This window comes from Haemaphysalis longicornis, unplaced genomic scaffold (assembly GCF_048455015.1).
Source record: "Haemaphysalis longicornis isolate Haplotype H1 unplaced genomic scaffold, Haemaphysalis longicornis Haplotype H1 scaffold_2, whole genome shotgun sequence".
Classification (NCBI taxonomy): Eukaryota; Metazoa; Arthropoda; class Arachnida; order Ixodida; family Ixodidae; genus Haemaphysalis; species Haemaphysalis longicornis.
In genome coordinates this window covers 70,565,425-70,585,636 of record NW_027526295.1, presented here as the reverse complement: position 1 = coordinate 70,585,636, position 20,212 = coordinate 70,565,425, and the positions used below count along the sequence as shown (strand labels likewise).

At 49.6% G+C, this 20,212-nt stretch overlaps 1 protein-coding gene across 4 annotated transcripts in view; it reads right to left on the bottom strand.

The window, feature by feature from the left end:
* Nucleotides 1-20,212, bottom strand: part of LOC144168984 (monocarboxylate transporter 14-like) — a 195,763-nt gene that overhangs the window by 41,049 nt on the left and 134,502 nt on the right. Inside the window, exon 1 of one of the 4 annotated variants that reach the window (XM_077697986.1) lies at nt 16,652-17,028. The exons of the other annotated variants lie outside the window; for them this stretch is intronic. The gene's annotated coding sequence lies outside the window, so the exon portion shown is untranslated. Of the gene's footprint in view, nt 1-16,651; nt 17,029-20,212 lie in introns of those variants that run through there. 4 annotated transcript variants of the gene reach the window in all.

The window sequence follows — 20,212 nt, the reverse complement described above, 5'->3', positions numbered from 1 at the left end:
GGGCCCGTAAAGAGCTCTGCAACCCCGCTCCTTGGGAAGTTATTTCCGAACACAAGGGTCCACTTCTGTACACATGTCGACCTTGCCGTACTCGACCCCACTGGAGGATTCGGGCTTCGGACATATTTACGAGGCGACGCGGCTTCCAGCTGAAAGAAGCCGCGTTGCACGATTTCGCAACGCTTTGCTGTTTACACCCGCGAAGTTTGCCGCCCTTCGTCACCCGACAGCTAACGTTTGGTGTTTAGCTGACGCCGCTAAAAATACGTGCGCTGCGGCAGCGAACGCAAACAAAGCCATGCAAACGAGCCAACACAAACACACTTCCGTTTGGGTATTTGCGTGTTGTGGAAACAGACGGCAGACTTGTTTTTCCTGTTCGGAAGGCAGGGAGAATACAAAGAAACAGTCGACGGCCGGCCGACATTGAGCATCGAAAGACTGTTCCAGAAGCAACACACCAGCTTGACGGCCAAGGCCGTTTGCTAGCGCGCAATATCCATTGGTATTACCCCCCGGATCCCGGGTCTAAAAGTGTCCTTGGAGCGTGCGTTGTTTCCGCTGAGTCTAGACATTAAATCCCTGGTTCCTATAGGACGTTATAAGCTTGCATCAAGACGACATCATGCCTTCAGCTTTATCGAGCGCCTCTCATCACCGATCAGCCTAGTGGTGCCCCGAGTGCAAACGAAGCGTCCCACTGGTGAGAGAGCTCCCTGTTGCGCATATACACACCGAACGAGCGGCGCTGTAAAGGAGGATGGGACCTTATTAAGCTGGCATAAATCTTTTTTTTTGTTCATTCTTCCTTCATTTATTTGCTTATTTATAAAAATGCAAAATAAGCAGAATTCGAAGCAGCACCACTGAATAACGCCGCAGAACCGCGACGAAGGGTGATCAACGCATCTTTCCCCCCGTTCCGCATCTTTTACTCGCAGCTTTACAAGGTTAAGTATTTATCCAAAGGTGCTATCGCTTTTGTTTATTTAAATTTTGTGTTTTAAAACAGCTACAGCTGTTTTCCGGAACCACGCTTCCTCCCTAGAATCCGATGTGCTTGATTGTGTTTATTTATTTATTTATTTATTTATTTATTTATTTATTTATTTATTTATTTATTTATTTATTTATTTATTTATTTATTTATTTATTTATTTGTTTATTTATTTATTTATTTATTTATTTATTTATTTATTTATTTATTTATTTATTTACAATACTGCCAGTCTCCACAGAGACCACAGACGGGTGGGCACTACAATTTACAGTTGCAAAGAACACTTAGCACTTTAAGGATCGAGAAATGGGTAAAAATGAAAATCAGAAACTTTGAAGTTTACAAACAGCAGCAATTATGCACACGATACAAAGTGCTACAAGTCCATGCTAATTTTCATGAAAGCAATAAAAATGGTAATTTACCATTATGCACTATATGCACAACTATCTGCACAAAGTACAACTGCATGAATATAAGCATGATTAAACGAGAGGGGACGGTCAGCGTCTGTCAGTGCGCACCTTTTCTTCGCATACAAAAGCAAACACAGTAAACCCTCGTGTAACGAAATCACTTCATCCAGAATTTAGCTGTATTCGAAGTGCTTCGCGATCTCAACAACAAGGCACTGAGAGCCAAATCGTATTTTCTTTTAACAAAGTACCGCTTCCAGCGAATGACTTCGTTGTAATGAGGATTTACTGTCTTTGAAAGATTAGTGCGGAACTGTTTTTCGTCGTGACTGCTCTTTAATCGTACTCCAGAACATAGGGCGCTATATAGATATAGGTTTGTATAAATTAAACGTCGTATGCGAAGTCGGGCGCTGTGACATCAAAGGAAATTTTCGTCAACATACAAATCAAAATACCTCCGATGCGCCGACTCAGTCTCATAAAGTGTATTCGCTGTGAGTGAGCGTTCGAAACGACACGACTCTGTATAGCATCTCCAGGCGAAATGACCACGAAAAGCAGTTCCAGACTAATCTTTCAAAGGCAGTAAACCCTCATTAAAACAAAATCAATCGTTGTAAGCGGTATTTTGTTAAAACCGAATACGATTTGCTCTGTGTACTGCTGTGGAGGCCGTGAAGCACATCGAATAAAGCAACATTTTGAATAAAGTGATTTCGTTACGCGAGGGTTTGCTGTATTCGCTTCTGTATGGGAGGAAAAGGTCATGGCTGCTCGTCAATTGTACTCCAGAACGTGCTGTATAGATACAGGCTCGTATAAATTAAACGTCGTGTGCGAAGCCCGGCGCTGTGACATCAAAGGAAGTTTTCGTCAACATACAAATCAAAATACCTCCGATGCGGCGACTCAATCTCATAAAGTGTATTCGCCGTGAGTGAGCGTTGAAAACGGCACGACTCTGTATAGCATGTCCACCAGCCCCTGTTTATTTTTATTACCACGAGCGCGCGGACTCTTCACCGCTTTTCTCCTCCCGAGGAAAACATCCGCTGCCGTCACGACGCAGCTGCCCGACGCGAAATGAGGGCCATTTTTCAAAGCAGCCAATAATGGCCTCTCTCGCCTACGCGCCTTATTGAAATCTTTCTTGCTTATGGATTAGCGTTCTGGGTTCGAACGTGCCGTAATTTCCTCGTTGAGTGGGCGCATTGAAATGACGGTGATGGCGATTTTAGGGCGCCGTTTATCTTTCTCCACTCGACAAAACGTAGTGGAAGGCATGTGTGTGCGTGCGTAAAAAGCGACGCAAGGCGAGTGTTATAACAGTTTCATTGAACAAATAAATAAATAACCCATCCTAATGATGTTTTTCCATGGCCATATAATATTCTTGGCGCTAAAACGCGCCGTGGGCTGTTTGACGTATAGTTTATAGGAGTTCAGTTACAGTTTTCTTTGGAAACCATGCGCGGTCATAGTCCGGTTAGCGATGAGAGCGGAAGACTTGACGTTATTGTTCAAAATGCAGATGCATTGTTTGCCAGTTATTTTGGGCTCGGTGCGATACGTGGAATATAACATAACATAACAAAACTTTATTAGAGAGGGTGGACACATCGGTCGACTTGGGAATGAAGTAAGTTGGGGAGGGGGGGGGTATATTCCACGTGCGCCACAGGGAATATAACCGTCAACTAAGATAAATCAGCTCTGATGTCGTTTGCGAATAACCCGAATGCCTCCTCTCCTCATTCTTCAGTCGTACCAGCTCGGGATCTAGACTTTCACGGTAGGCATTGTATGACTTGAAATACACAGCAGCGATAAAGGAGGTTTTAGCAATCTCTCTCCGGTTGTCTCTTAAGGCTTCAAACGTGCCTGAAGCCTTTTGTATGTTGAAAGAGAAGTTCATATGTACCAATTTCCTTCACATACTTCGCGCTTATTGCGCAATATAATATAAAACAGTGGGGGGGGGGGTACATTCTGTTACATTACATTGCTGGTAGATAACATTGAAGTTAAGGCGACTTCAAGAGCACTACTCCGAAGAAACGATGTCAAAATGAGTGCGTAAGTTCGCCTAAATAACCTGTCGAAAAAATTCAGTTCATGCAGACCGAAACTTTCCATCGGCATCCACGCTGCATACGCGCACTTCCTGCATGAGCGGGACATGCTGGGGATTCGTTAATATTTATGCCACGATGCCTGTTATAAGTTGGATTTTTGCGTTCAAGGGACAGCGCTATAACTGTTCAAAAAATTAAAAACTAACGTAAACATAACTTGAAAACAAAAAACCAGCTAAAATAACAACAGAAGGAGTTTATAATAATAACAATGATGTTTTATTGTCCGGGTACAAATAAAACAAATTATCAAGCTCGCATAAGGCCACATACCCGTGTGCGTAGCTGGGTAGCCTCAGCACTAGACGTAGGCGAAACAGACGCCCTGGCGCTTTTGAAAAAAATCGGACAAGCAGGCAAAACATCAAAATGAACATAAAAAAAAATGTCGGTGTGTCAACTACAAGATGAAAAAAATATGATCAATTGTATCATCTGGACATTTAACGACACACAAAGAAAAATCTAATTACAGAACAGCGAGAAGTTCCCGGTAAATACAGACTGTACAAAAATTGACTAAGGGCGTGCCTCTTAATTGTGAGTAGTAACACGAGAATTACTTCAGGCATCAAACACATATTCATCGTAATTACTTTGGCAGATGACCGATGTACAGGGCATGGCACCAAATCCTTCAATCTATATTTTTTTACCCATGACCGGATAAATACTGAAGCCTGTTTGTAGGATGTGATGGTGGAATTGAGCGAAAGCTTATTAAAATGAAACGGTACATAAAAAGTTCGTGTCCTTTTGCCGTAACTTGTGTTTGCTGCCTCGACATTTCTTCAAATCAATCCCCCGAACCCGCCAGGCTTCCGTCAAATGGCGCATTTGTATCCGAGCAGACAAGGCCGGGACTGCTGCCAAACTCCCGCACAGCCGGATCACCATCCGTTTCCACGGATGAGTCAAGCGCGCGAGGTTCAGCGCGCCCGGTGCGAGCAACGTCCGCTCACCGGGGTCGCCGTTTCTGACTCACTTCTTGCACGTGCGCGTAAGACACGGCAGCGCGCAGTGGCAGCGAGCCCGAAGTCCAGTGGCTGGCGAGCCCCAGGACCGTTTGGTATATCGTCGCGAGACTTAGTAATGAAACCGACAAGGTCTGACCTTCAGGTTATAAAGGCGGAAGCCTTAGATCACTCACCAAACGCAAAAAGTAACCGTAGTCATGGCAGTGAACAGGAATAAAGAAAAAAAATAGGTTGGGTTGGTGAGGGATACGAGCCTTGGTTGTCAGGGTGGCAGCCAAGTGCTCAAACCACAGCGCTGATACGGTACCCCGGGAAGATAGAGCAATAATAAGCCTGATGAGCGCGCTGTGACAGGTGCACGTGGAGGCACGAGCGTAGGACGGGTAAACGCCGAGGAGAGCGCTCACTGTGGAGTAATTAGCATCAAAAGAACAAAAAATAATCTCGGGCCATCTACACTAACGCGAAACCTGGGGAGGGGCGAAGCATGCAGTGTATGAGTGTATTCTTGGCGCCTTGGCGTTTTTGCCAACGGAGATTAAACCGTGGGGGCTAGAGGTACACGGCTTTGCTCTAAAGATATCTTGTCTTTGAAGCACGAAGATCTCCAGCGCGAGGCGTAAACGAGTTTCCCGGTGCTTTAGTAACATAACTACATGAGACGATTACGACCATTACGACGACGACGACAGGAGATGCCAACAGCCCTAGCCCCTAAGGGGCTTCCCCCCTAAAAGAAGGAGGAGGCGCAAACACGATGTAGCAGTAACGGTGCCTTTGATAATGGCTGAGCTTTTGTCTTCAAACCGCGTATAAGCCGACTTAAGTGCTGGGAGAAATTTCGCCGATGTATACCAAGCATTTCTTTACTAAGTATATAACTAAGTATACAAAGTATTCCCAATTCCGAACAAATCCTGGACACCTGTAATCAAAAGCAGAGTTACTTGATATAGTAGTTGCGAAACTCCCCATAGGGCCCATGTATCAAAAAGTGGGCCTAAGATTGGTCCACTGCTTTGGATCTTGTTTTACAGTGGCGCCATCTTTAGGTGACAAAATAAACTATACAACTTGCTTCGCCGCTCGACGACGTGGACGAAAAATGGTATTTGAGTGCTTACGTAAATTTGTTATGCCAAAAAAGCCCGTTTTGTTGAACTATGCAGTTGTAATGCGACCATGGGGTCAACCGTCGCTTACGCACTGTCGTCTGCTCCGCATCCTCCTCGGACTTCTGGTGGCAAAAAAATTAAATAAAGAAGTCGCTTCGACGGCTTTATGCCACCAGAAACTGTTTATTTAGAGCCGCTTGATCGGCTACTCGATTAGTTTTGGCATACAATGAGCTGTAGGCCAAACGACAGATCCAAATTTGGTACTTCAGTTCGGACCTATGTTGTGCCGGAGTGCCCGCACAAGCGCCAGTTGGTCGAAGCAGATGCGCGGACGCAGAAACAATCGCCACCTAAAAACCGGAGTTAAGATAGCAATGAATAACTTATGAAAGCCCAAAAATAAAGAATTATGCACTTTCAAACAAAATTTAACGTTAAATTGTCAGTTTGAATACTTAGTTTGGTGTTTGGATAGTGCATGCGGCGGCCGCAGTGGCGCCACGGTACGCACGATCCAAAGCAGGGGGGGTCCAGGTGTGGGCCGTTTTTTGAGGCGGAGTTTCACAACTGGCTACATCGAAGAGCTCTGATTAAAAGGGCCAGTTATTTCCCTAGTGAATTGGCCGTGAGGAAGTTAACAAAATTCTCCCGAGCATTTATGGCCGGCGGGCCGCATAAGGATATGTTCAGACTACCGACGCAAGAGCGATATCGTGATGTATGGGGCGTGTCGCGCAGTTCGGTTGGCTGAGACGTGAAATGACGTCATCATTTAATGTTATTACGACAGTGGCGGCAACAGTCTTAACCTGGCCTAAACTTATATCCTTTTTGAAGCTCGTATACAACTGTCGTGCCCCCCAGCAACACAGGCGCGCGCAGCTGCACGAAGAACATCCCGGGTTCCTTCCGGCTCACTCGGAAATCGGGAGGCCGCGAAAGGCAATAGGAGAAGCGACGAGGAAGTGAGATGCGTCACTGGCCGCACATATCGCCTTTCCATTACAAGGAATCTGCTTTATACGCACTCAGGCATTTGCTCAAGAAACCGTAATGCAGCAACGTTCCTTCGCAAAGTAAATCCTATCTGCCCGTCTTCAGCTGACGGAGGCTAATTTCCGATAGCTTGCTCGCGCGGCTTGGCGGAAAATAGGCCTTATGAAAACGTCGTGGTCTTGTTTCGCCTTACTTTGGGCGATCACATTACTTATTTAGAAGAGCGAGCAGATAGACGGGATTCGCCAGGCTTTCATCAGAGCATATTTCCAAGCATTGGCACAAAATATGCATTGAACCATCGGCTACTTTGTGTGCAATTCATCCGCCATATTGTGTGCCGTTTCAGTGTCAGGGACGCCAGATTTCCTATATCCACCCAGTTAACTAATGTTTCCGCATTAATATGTATAACTTTGCCAGTTCAACCCACGCTGGCAATTTAATGCGAAAGCAATTAGTGGCCCATTGACCGAAATTCCCGTGTCGGCGGAGTCTGAGGCTGCAAGAGAGAGAGAGAGACGCTTTATTACAGATAAAGCAGAGAGGTTTGCCAGCATGAATTCGCCGACATGCTACTCTGCGGGGAAGGGGGGAGAAGGAAACAAAGGAAGTAGGTGGAAGAAGAAGAGTAGGAGACAAAAGATAAGAAAAAAAATAATAAAAATTAAAAATGAATACAGTCCTGTTTAAGGGCGCTGAGTAAAAAGTTGACTGTACACGCTAGGGAGATGGCTACAGTCTTGTAGTGACGCCAATGTCCTCGAGGTACTCAAAAAATGCAGACAGGGCTTTGCGCTGGGAGGATGGTGAGTGGAATGGTCCAAGCATCAAGCTTAGTGTTATTGGTCCAGGTTGGAGACATTCAATTCTTTGCTGTAAACGGGCCCTTCATTCAGCATAAGCAGAGCACTCTAGTAATATGTGTTCGGCGGTTTCGGGTGAGCCACAGTTTTCACAGTATGGGTTGGGAGTCTGGCCTATACAATGAAGGAACGAATTTGTAAACGCTGCATTAAGGCTGAAAAACGGCTCTTAAACCCACGTGACTCCGATGCGTTCCATACCGCGGGCTTTTTACTAATAAAGCACAAGGGAATGGCCCCGGTGCTAGGCTACCCTGGGCAAGCGCACATCCACGTCGAAAGTGTAGGGCGCCGTGGTGGCTGCGACTGCAGCAACACGTCAACACGCACGCTGTACTGAACTAACCCGGCGGTGCAACAGTCATCAGCGGGCCGGGCCGCTGTGGCTGGCAGCAGAAGTCTATGAAACATGATCAGAAACAAACCATTACTAAATTAACAACGAAACGGCAAGACGTAGCCCGCATCAAAGCTTGAAACCACTTTTGACCCTGTTGCTGCTTTCAGCATCTCTTTAAAGGCCTATTGTTTACCTGGTGCCGAAGTTATGCTCACAATTCCGGCAGTATTCGTTAGACCTAATCGCAAAGACCCGCGGCCAACAGTAGAATTTCTAGTGTATAAAGGCCACAATATCAACTTCACCACTTCAGCTCTGCCTCAGAATTGCATCCTTCTCGTAGCGCAAAAAAAAAAAAGACATTCCAATGCGAAGTAAACTTTCTTCGGCCGGGAGAGTTAAATCACATCCGCGCGCGTTACATTATTTTGATACTTGTCCACTCGTAATGGGTGCGGCAAAGAACGCACATGAGCGTGTGCGTCCCTTTCACGTGTAGATCTGCTCGGCCGTTGTTGTTGTTGTTGAAAACGTTTATTAAGAAAAGAGGGGAAGGGAGTTGGGTTATAAAGTGGAGCACTGGGTGGCCATCCTATTCCGGTAGGCCGCGGGCTGTGGCTGCAGTCTTCGCCCGGAGAATCAGGGCTTCCTGTTCTTCGAGCTGGCTGCAGCGCAGCGCGCGCTCCCAATGCTCAGGAGAGGGGAAGAGGGGGGTAGGGAGGGGGGGATTGGACGGACATGTCCAAACTAGGTGGCTGGTGGTGTTGGGAGAGTTGCAGTATGGACAGTTGAATGGGTAGAGGGTGGGGGAGACATAGTGAAGGCGAGTGTGATTGTGGTACGTCTGTGTTTGTAGGCGCCGCCATATGCGGGCGTCGGCGGTTGTGAGGGATGGGTGTGGGGGGGGATAGAGTCGTCGGGAGTTCCGGTAGTGGGCTAAGATGTCGGAGTACGTTGGGGGCAGGGGGTGGAGGGTTAGGTCTTCGTGGGCCGGTACGTCGTTGGTCTCTCCTGGGAATGCCCGGTAAGTGAGTTCGCGGGCGGTGGCGTGTGCCACCTCGTTCCCAGGAAGAGATGTGTGGCCAGGGATCCACACTATACGGGTCGTTGGGAGCGATGGTCGGCGTGCTAGGATGTTGGAACTGATGCGAGTGATGCGTCCCGGGGCGTAGCGGCGGCAAGCGGACTGGGAGTCGGTCAGCACTGTGATGTCCGATGAGGGTGCATTGGTGATGGCCAAAGCGATTGCAGCCTCCTCTGCGGTATCAATGGATGTGGTTGGTATTGTGGCAGAAGCTGTGATGATGTTGGTTGTGTGGATTACTGCTGTGGCATGGGCCGGGTATGTGCGGTATGGGGCTGCGTCAGTGTAGTAGGTATCGGGGTCGGCGCCGTACTTTTTGAGGAGTAGGCGTGCGCGATGTTGGCGGCGACCTACGTTGTAGACGGGGTGCATATGTTTGGGTAGTGGAAGGACATGAATAGCATCTCGGGCTGCTGTAGAAAGGCTGCAGAATGTTTCGGGGGTTGGCGTCGTAGGGTGGCCCAGGCGTTTAAGGAGCTGTCGTCCAGTAGCAGTGATTTGAAGTCTTTGAAGCTGGCTGGTAGTGTGGGCTTCAATCAGTTCCGATAGGGTATTGTGGAGCCCAAGCTGGAGGAGATCTGTGGATGTGTAGGCCGGTAGGCCTAGCGCTGACTTGTATGCTTTGCGTATGAGGATGTCGATCTTTGCTGATTCTTGTCGTTTCAATGCCAGATAGGGTGCTCCATAAGTGATGCGACTTGTGAGCATGGCTTGCAGTATGCGACACGTGTCTGCCTCTTTGAGGCCGTGGCGGCGAGAGCATACCCGTTGTATTAGGTGCGTGAGTTGAGCCACCGTTTTCTGCAAGCAGGGGAGGAATGCTGCCCCCGATCCATCGTGGTGATATTGCACTCCGAGGATGCGTAGTGTGGGTACTGTCGGGACTGGTTGGCCATCGATTGATATTTCGGGGTCTGGTGTTGGTTGCAAGGGGCGGCCGCGCGTTCTACTTCGGAGTATTAGGAGGGCCGACTTGGCTGGTGCGCAGTGAAGTCCACATGTGCGGAGATATGAAGTGACGGTGTCGGTAGCTTGCTGCAGGTTGTCTTGTTGGAGGCCCGGGGAGCCTTTGTTGGTCCAAATTGTAATATCATCCGCATAGAGTGCATGGGAGATATCCGGGATGTTTGAGAGCAGTGGTGGGAGTCCGGCCATAGCTATATTAAATAGCAGGGGCGAGATGACTGACCCTTGTGGTGTTCCTTGGGCGGGTGTGCTAAAGCGATCGGACCGATGGGGCCGATGCTTATTGTGGCAGTACGATCGGTTAGGAATGCGCGGACGTAGTTATAGGTGGACTGGCCGCAGCCTGTATTTTGTAGTTGATCGAGAATTGCGCTGTGGGACACGTTGTCGAACGCTCCTTTAATGTCCAACGTCAATATGGTGCTTGGATGTGTCTTGCTGAGCTTATCAATTATATCTTCTTTCAGTTGTAGGTGAATATCTTGTGCTGATAGATGCACCCGAAAGCCAAACATGGTGTGCGGGAGTTGTTCTGTATCGTTGAGGTGGGCAGTTAGGCGGCGTGCGACAAGGTGCTCCAGTAGTTTGCCGGTACACGATGTTAGAGAGATTGGGCGTAGGTTGTCCAGGTTAACGGGCTTGTTTGGCTTGGGGAGTAGGCTGATGTCGGCATGCCGCCATTGTGGGGGTAGCGTGCCATTGGCCCATTGTTGATTGTAATATTCAAGGAGGGCGTCAATGTGGTCTTCGTCCAAATTGCGAAGGAGTTTGTAGGTGATGCGGTCGTGGCCCGGGGCGGTGTTGCGAGTGAGGCTGGATAGGGCCCGTAGAAGTTCGGTGCGGGTGAAAGGGGCGTCCAGGGCCTCGTTCGGGGTTCCCCTGTAATCCGGGTGCGGCGAAGGTGTTGTAGCCGTTGCGAAGAGTCTGTTTCGTAGCGAGGCCAGTAGGCTGTCGGGGGGCTGGGTATTGTTATGAATGAGTCGAGATATTGTTTGGTTGGTGGCTGTTTTGGAGGTGGTGGTGCCCATGAGACCTCGGAGAATGTGCCATGCTCGTTTGGTCGTGAGCGTCCCGGCGAGTTGATCGCAAAATGTGCGCCAGTTTTGGTTTTGTAGTTGCTTCGCATAATCTAGAGCGGTTTTAGTAAGTTTTGCTATGCGGCGTTTCAGGTTGCGATTATGTTTGTTGCGTCGCCAGCGATTTAGGAGGCTACGTCTCGCTTCCCAGAGGTGGACTAGGTGGGCGTCAACTGCCGGGATTTCTGGAGTTAGGTTGATGCTTTTGGTGTGCCGAGACTGAGTTTCAAGGAGGCTCTGTGCCCAGCGGTCCAAATCTTCCGCAGGTGTGAGGCGTGGGAGGGGATCCTCGCGGAAAGCTTTCCAGTCTGTCAATTTAGCTATCCCGATTCGGTGTCTATGATGAGTAGAGGGAAGCGTTATCTTGATAATATGGTGGTCACTTCCTAAGGTTTCCGGTAGAAGACTCCAGGTGAGATTATTGGTATGACGCGCGAATGTTAAGTCTGGGATAGTGTCCCGCGTGACGCTTGTGCCCATGCGGGTGGGTTGCGTGACGTCGTTCTGCAGCGTAAAATGGTGTTGCTGCGAGGCCTGTAGCAGCGCTGTGCCCTTTTTAGTCGCTCGCGGGTAGCCCCAAGTGATGTGGGGGGCATTAAAGTCGCCCAGTACAATGCAGGGATTGGAGTTGGCTTTCCGGGCTGTGACATTCAATAAGGTTTCGATATCCGCGAGGGAGTGCGTTGGGGGGCTGTAGATATTCAAAACGAATATGCTGGGGCTTGAGGGGTTCCGTGGTATAAGTTCAATTAAAACGTGGTCCGTCGATGATGCGATTGCGATCGCTTGTGCTGTGAGTGTGCGTGCAACTAGGATGGCCGTACGGGAGTGGGGAGGGTTCCTGTACGTGTCGAATCCTCTGAGGGTGGGGTGGGGCGTATCTGTTTCCTGGAGGGCAATTATGTCCGCTGGTTGCGTAGTTACGAAATGTTCGAGTGCCGCCTTTTTGCCTTTGAAGGATCGGCAGTTCCACTGATATATGGTGAGCGGGGATTGGGTGGGTGGCTTATTGTCCATCTTGCATACGGGTTTTCTTTGTTTCGGGTGGGTTGTCGAGGTTCATTATGCGTTCCAAGTGCCCTATACGTTCATTGAAGGTGCGAATGAATGTTTCTGTAGCATCTGTGAGCATCTTGGCGAAATGAGCTGTGACTTGCTCATTCATTTTTTGTACCTGGGGCAGGACATAGTCGTTGAACCGTGAATTGATAATTTCTTCTATTTGGGCTGCAGTAATGATCGCAGAGGGGGGAGGTGGTGGAGGGGGAGGAGGAGGAGGTGGTGGAGTGGAGCGTTCCGCTTCGAGTGCTTTCACGCGAGCGAGTAGTTGGGCGTTTTGCTCTTTGAGCGTCGAAAGCATGGCGAGTAGGGCTGAGGGTGGTGGTGGGAGTTCCATTTTGAGAGGTGGTAGTGGGTTGGTGGTTGGTTGTAGGGGTGGGAAAGGGTTGGTGATTGTGGGTGGGGGTTGAGCAGCAGGAGCGCGCGCCGCGATAGCAGACCAGCTTACCTGGGTAGGGGCCTGCATGTTGGGCTTGCGTGCGGGGAGTTGCGGCAGGAAACGGCGTGGATAGTCCTTGCCCGCCGTGGTATGAGGTAGGAAGCACAGCTGGCATTTCGGGTCGCACGAGTGACTTGGTGGTGGGTTGGATAGTCCGCAGTTCATACACTTTGGGTGGTCGGCAGTAGGGCACACGTCAGACCGATGTCCAAGTTCCCCACACACTCGGCACACTTGCACCGATCGGCGGAAAGGGCGGCAGCGAATTAACACGCTGCCCACTTTCACGTAAAACGGGACGAATTTCGTTTGGAAAGTGAGGAGTGCTGACCTTGTTTTTCCCATTATGCGGGCGTGAAGCAGAGTTGGTCCATTTCCCTGAAGGTACTCCATGAGGTTGTCATCGGTGATGTCTGGGTCGAGGCCGTGAATTACCCCGCGGCTGGAGCCAGGGGGTGGCTTCATATATGCGGAGAACTCAAGTAGGTGGTAAGCGTGTTGCAGGCTTTCAATTTCGCTGAGCATGATTGCGAGGTCCGGGTCGGCTGTGCTGGCGACGAGCACGTTCTGAACGGGTTGGAGCAGAAGAGTCACTTTTCGAAAGAATTCCGGGAGGAGGAGGTTGCACTTCTCTGCGAAGGCCGCGGTCAGTAATTGGGTCGTCAGGGAAGCTACATGGAGTCCTTCTCTGGGCCGGTAGACGATCGTGTAGTTGTTTTCGGGCAAGCGGGGAGCTCGCTCTTTAGTGGCGGAGCGCGGTGCCGATGTCGTCGGTCGCTGGACGGCGTCTTGTGTCGAGGGCGACGCGTTGTTGCCTTGCTTCTTGCTTCTTTTACGCAGTACGGTGATCCAAGGGTTGGCGGAGCCGCGTGTATTCTCGTCCGAAGAGTCCGTTTCCATGCTGTTGGTTTGCGGCGGCGAGGGTGGGGGCTCTTGGCTCATCGTGCGGTGAGCCGGCGTTGGTACGACGAGTGGCGGTGGCTAGGCCTACAAAGTAGGCCCAGCGGAACCGGCGTGGTGGCCAAGTTGTCGAGGCCGACAAAATGGGTTTGGCAGGTCTGTTGTGGCTCACCCTGGTATCAGATGGTCCCTGGTGATGCTAAACATTCGCTAGTGGTGGTCCTTTTGGCGAATGCTGCGTAGATCCGCCGATGCTGAGTCGGAAAGCGAGAGCCGAAACGAGGCGCGTTCGCCTGTGTCAGCCCCCTGGTGGCCGATCGCTCGGCCGTCAGGAGCAATAAAAGTACCCTTCCGTAGCTTGGAAGCAGTGTCATGGGGGTTTGTGATCTGGCGGGCGGAAAGCCCGGTATAGTTCAGAACTATCGTCAAAAGCATCGGCATGCATGCTCATCATCGTCGTCGTCATCAGCCCACTGCAGCACGAAAGCCTCTCCCAAGGATCTCCAACCACGTCTATTGAGTGCTAGCTGAGTCCGCCATTTCACACTAAGTTTCCGTAGCTCATCTCTGCACCGAGCCCTTTGCCGACCCGTATTGCGTTTAGAGTCTATTGGCAGTCACTCCGTTAAACGGATGGCCAACTTGCTGTCCCTCATACGCATCACGTGACCCGCCCATGCCCATTTTCTTCGCTTAATTTGAGCTAGGATGTCCTTCACATCCGTCTGTTAACTTCCCATATCCTGGTGGGCTGCTTTTGGTAAGAATTCAGATATAGTGACTAGTAAGCTTCCTCTGTCACTCAAATAACTGGTGTTTAATCAATGCATTGCTCCAGTAATGACGTACAGGGCGGAAACTTAGGGTCTCCCTAAACGACGTGAGGGTCTCACTAAACCTAAACTTGTTCCCTACGCGGAGTGTGTCAGGGAACAAACGCGTGTTAAGGACATATTCGTAGACATTAAGAAGAAATGGATGGGGGCAGGGCATGTAATGCGAAGGCAAGGTAACCGTTGGTCATTAAGGGTAACAGAGTGGATCCCTATAGAAGGCAAGCGTGGCAGGGGGCGGCAGTAAGTTAGATGGGCAGATGAGATCAGGAAGTTTGCGGGGATAAATTGGTCGCAGTTAGCACAGGACCGGGGTAATTAAAGATTAATGGGAGAGGCCTTTGCCCCGCAGTGGGCGTAGGTAGGCTGCTGCTGCTGCTGCAGCTTATGATGATGATGATGATGATGATGAAACGACTTGAACGGAAACTTTGATCAGGCCAACTGGCTGTGGAAAGGAGGATGCTATAGTGGTCACGCTGAGGGGTAGGAAAACAGACGCGTGCATTATGTATGCATGCTAACTCACGTCAAATTCGAAACGCAGCTCGTTGAAATTTCTATTACGAAAGAATATGGGCTAACGTAAAAGCACATCGCTTGAAAATGATCGACTTCACGCTCTCTCCGGTAAGGTGCCCTTACGCAGAGTTCACTTTGGGGAAGAGGAGGGGTAATGAAACGCGATCACATGTCTTCCTGGGGACAGACGCAATGCTATTTTCGTGCAACGTGGAATTCGTGCAACGTGTATTTTTGTGCAATGCTATTAAGTGAGCAACATGGGGAGGAAATAGACGACAGAATCATGCGTGGTTTTTTAGACGCACGAGTGTAAATTCTACAATACCATAGAGTAGAGTTTGTTCTAATAGTTTTCTTTTATTTAACAGCGAAGAAAAAAAGGATTTGTCGGAAAAAAGCGCACTAAACCAGCTTCTGAACAAAAAAGAAATGCAGTGTTATCGATCTTTCACAACGTAAGCACCCGCAGAACGCAATAGCCGGCAAAAACGAGATTGGCTGTTGCAGTAGAACAAATGCGCCACATTGCAAAAATTTGGGAGCACGCGTTTGAGCAGATTGAGCAAAGCGGCACAAAGCAATTAATGGTTATATGACAAGGGGAAACTTCCGGCGATATGGGTTCTCGGTCATCCGGGTTCGTATGCGTGGGAAGTATGTCGGCCTTTTCGGAGACTTCAGAGAATTCATTCACGCCGACGCATGAAAAGACAAGCATATCAGCATGAAGCGGTGCAAACGGACCCGAAGCATTATAGCCGCGACCCCAACTTCCAGCCCGCAGCAAGTGCAGCAAACGACCGTTTGAACGTAAACCGTCGCCAACTGCCGTACTGTCAACTCTGTCAACGGGTTCCTCAGGACGGACGCCACAAGCCGTCCCGAGGAACCGAGGCGCTGCCAATGTCGATCTATACGTACAAGTGCGTGTGGTCTGTATTTCAATCTCGCTTGCTCGGTGCGTGTACTTTGTGCCAGCGATTCCCGTCCCAGGCCCGCGTAGCACGACAGAACGTTGCCAGTGCTTTCTCTCCTATCTTGACATTGTGTAATTAGCGTAATAAAATTATTTCCAGTCATTAAATACTTTACGTTCACAAAGCGAAATCAAGCCTCGTTTTTAAAATATGAACTCGTGAACACGTGTAATGGTGCTAACTGCTTACAGCACTGCAGCAGACCTGCTTTCCCGTTGATTGTCTAAAGCGATCACTTTACCCGCCACGAAGATTGTCACCTTCATTATTGCTGTGCCTTCCAAAGCCCGCTCCTAAAAAGCTGAACGCTTACCGCGGCTTTCAGCAGGGCGGGAAACTAGAACGCAATGGGTGCAGTCAGACGCAACTACGGGAGGCCCTTGACAACAGTGTCATTAATTCTCACCTCCTCGAGAAGATTTTTCGCTTGACTCAAACACACGTGGTTGCCGCAAGAAAGTGTCATCATTGTAAACCGACCGTGTCCAGGGCCAGATACACTCGCAGTCAAACTCTAACCGTCAAACTCGCCTCACCGCACAACCGCGGTGTCACAAAGGTCCACGTTCTGAACCCCTCTCCTCAGCGTAAACGTGTCACGCGACCATCAGGTAATCCGCGTTGTCAGCGCATTCGCGTCACGTGAGAGAATTTCAACTTCTGGTAAAGGCGCCGATGGCAGGCTCTTTGTTCGCAGTCAGAACTCCGCACACAAGACGCTACCTTCTCAAGCAAAAGCAGACTCTTCAAACTTCATACAACTACAAAGGTGCCTGCGAAGGACTTGGCGTGGCGGCTTCGCGCACAAGACGCCCCTAATCGGCTCGCCTTATTCCGGGACCTGGCGGTGGAAAACAGCCAGGCGGACCCAGGTACGGCACTTGTCTATCAAGCGCGATCGGATGGCCCCGACCCTCAGGAAGGATTGAGAGGCTGCGTACCTTTCTCGCGGTCTCCTCTCCGTGAAACCAACTGCCCGGGGAAGCGGGGGTCGGAGAAAACGGCGTCAGCCGGGTAGCGATGCATCCGCAGTCCACAACAGCTCCTCTACACACGTGACTCCCGCTAGAGTGTCGATGCCGAAGGACTATCGCCGCGCGGACGGCGCGGTTTGCAGTGCTTCGTCACTCCCGCACTGTCGCTGCACTGTTTCAACGATTCCGCATCACTGTTCGGCGCGGCGCAGCTTCCGTAGCGCGCCACGGCTCCTCCTCGCAAGGGGGGAGGAAAAGTGGAGGGGCAGCCATACCGCGGGCCCGTGACGCAAGACGCCGGTCGCGCGACTCGGCTCTCAGCTGTGAGCCGCGGGCCACGAGTAAACAGCTGTTTGGAGCGCGGCCAGAAGAGAGCTCTGCTCCTCCTTCCCTCCTCCCGCAGCCTCTTCCTGCATGAACTCCGCGTGTTCCCATGCAGCAGCCGCCCGCTGCGTTGGGAGTCAGTCTCGAGATAAGGTGCCTTCTAGGAAGCTCGCTAACGCAACCGCTTCGCGTCTCTCTTCCCCTCGCGTCTTCGCCCTCTTCGGCCGGGGAGTATCGTTAGCTCCGCTTGCCTCACCAAATGCGTATTTGACCTCTCCATTTGCAAGGCCGTGGCCCTATGACGTACCCGCAGCTGGCGGGGAGGGCATTCGCGAACGCTTCTGGCCTTCGACGAAACAGATACCGCAGGGCTGCGTGGTTGGGAGGTCATGTTCGTACCTCGACACGAACACGGTGATGCTTGCTTCGTGAGAAAGCACAATGTAACCAGATTGTAAATCCATCCACTGAATTTCGGTCCCCAGGTCGTTGTGCTCGCTGGTCGGGAGGAGGGCCACCACGCCCGGGCTTTTTGGAGCAACCCAAAGTGTGATAGCACGCTACGGCTAGAGACGCGAGCAACTACGAATGGCAATGATAGGAATGACGGTCATTCCAGCATTCCTCAGGTAAGACGAGAGCCCAGGTTGACTTCTGTAGTTTCGAATGCAACCGCGGGATTCGCAGATTTTGCTCATCTGGCATAGCCTGGTGAGTACATGCACGTGCGATCCGCGAACATTCACGAGAGATGATACATGAATTCTCTACTTCATCACCATCAGCATATCTACGCCCACTGCAGGGCAAAGGTCTCTCCCATTTATCTCCAATTATCCCGGTCCTGTGCTAACTGCGACCAATTTATCCCCTCAAACTTCTTGATCTCATCAGGCCGTCTAACTTTCTGAGACCCCCTACCACGCCTGCCTGCTCTAGGAATCCACTCTGTTGCCCGTAATAGCCAACGGTTATCTTGCCATCGCATTACATGCCCTGCCCACGTTCATTTCTTCTTAATTTCTACTAATATGTCCTTAACACGCGTTTGTTCCCTGATCTACTTCGTTCTCTTCTTGTCCCTTAATGTCACACCTATCATTTGCCGTTCCATTTCTCACTGAGTCGTCCTCAATTTAAGTTGAACCCTTTTAGTAAGCCCCCAAGTTTCTGCCCCCTAAGTGAATACCGGTAAGATGCAGCTGTCATACACTTTCTTCTTCAGGGACAATGCATCCTGCTGCCATTCATGCCTGCTGAATGCCCTCCACCCCATTCTTATCCTTCTAATTATCTCTGCCTCATGGTTGGGATCCGGGGTCACAACTTGGCCTAAGTAGACATATTCAAATAGTTGGGGTCGAGCGGTTAGATCCATGATTTCTGCCGTCTCTAATATTCCCCAGAAAACAAATTTCGCTTGGGGCCGCTTTGGCGTGGTAATGTGGTTCATTTATCACAGGGATGCTGCTCATCACGCTGCGATTTACTGATCTACTGCGTGCAGATAAGATTCAACGACTATCGTAAAGGGGCGGAATGGAGTAAAAACGTACTCTTGTGCATGGCTGGCGAGCGCTGTACGGGGTCGAAACTAATACCGCTTCGACTGATAACAACGGTGGTTGAAACGCTCAGCTTTCCGGTGAGGGATTCGTTCGCTGCCATTGGGATTGTAGCGGTTCTCAGTTTCGGTGACAGAACGCTCGCCATCAGTGAGACCGATAAAGTTTCGCTTTAAATCCAAGTTGTTTTCGATCGTGTCCGAACGGTGCAATAACATTGGCGTCGACATCATAACGCGAGAGATAGAAGTTCGATTAATACCCCGGGAGTCCTTTCAATCTTGAGGCGCTTGATGTGCAATCGCTTATCCTCTTCATAGTTTTGTGAAACCCATTGCATGAAGTTGGCTTTCCTGCAGTGCGTCTTCATGACGGGAAGGTCGCCATGAGTGAGGCATATCGAGCTTCGCTTTAAAAAGGGTTGAATCAGAGTACCTGAGCATGTTGCGAGCGAGGTCACCATATCCAGAGTTCCGATATTCTCCAAAACGGGCGCAAAATTTCATTATTTCGTCGTTCGTGGTTCTTCAAAATTTCATCATGTTGAAACATGAAAACGTATCTCGTATTTGCGCGCCCCAGTTCCGTTCCGTGGTATGCCAACGATGCACAAAACAGATAATATGAATTGCGGCGCAACACGCTTGCGGCACTCCCACCGTACAGCTGTTCCTCGTTCTCGCGCCTACATTTTTTTTGTTGTGGCGTACTTCGTTGCAGCGCACTTCGTTTTGTCCCAGTGTTGTTTTTGTTGCAGAATTGCAGTGCATAATCGTACTTGTGCCCTCAAATCAGGACAATGTGCAAGTGGGACAAAACAACTGTCTCGACACGCTGGGTTTTTGTTCCAAAAAAACTAAGGTGGCAAAATCGTACCTTTGCAGTTCAAAGGTTGCGGTCAGAAATTGCCGCATCGTGGAGGGGATCTGAACGAAGCTGATCAATCATTTGCAGCGACAGCCAGGCTTACACAAGCTTTGATATGAGTATTGAGGCATCACGGGAGATGTTTCCCCTGGAGGCTCTTTTTAAATCCAGCTGTTTGAACTTGCAACTGATATTCATGACTCCCTTCATCAAGTTGAGCAGACGGATGCCATATTCATCGATTTCTAAAAAGCATTCGATCGTGTCCCCCATAATCTAAATATTCATAAAATGGAAAATATTAAAATAGAACGCAATGTTATCAGGTGGGTTAGGTTTATCTTCGGAATATCTGCGTAATAGGCAAGAGGCAGTTATTATAGATGATGTACAGTCTTCATTTCATCTAGTCAAATTAGGGGTTCCTCAGGGGTGTGTGCTCGATCCCACTCTCTTCTTAATTTACATAAATGACATCTGCGCTGGCAATAATTCTTCTCTTAGGTTATTCGCAGACGATTGTGTACTTTATCGGGGTGTATCAAACCCTTCTAGTTGTGCTAAACTTCCAACCGACTTGTGTAGATTGGAAAAGTGGTGCGCCGACTGGCAAATGAACATTAATGTTAAAAAAACTAGACTTATGCGCTTCACCACACGCAAAGAAGTTGTTCATTTGCTTATACACTGAATAGCGCGACTGTTGAACCCGTCCATTCGTTTAAATACTCAGGAGCCCACCTCACAAGCAGCCTGTCTTGGAAAGTTCATA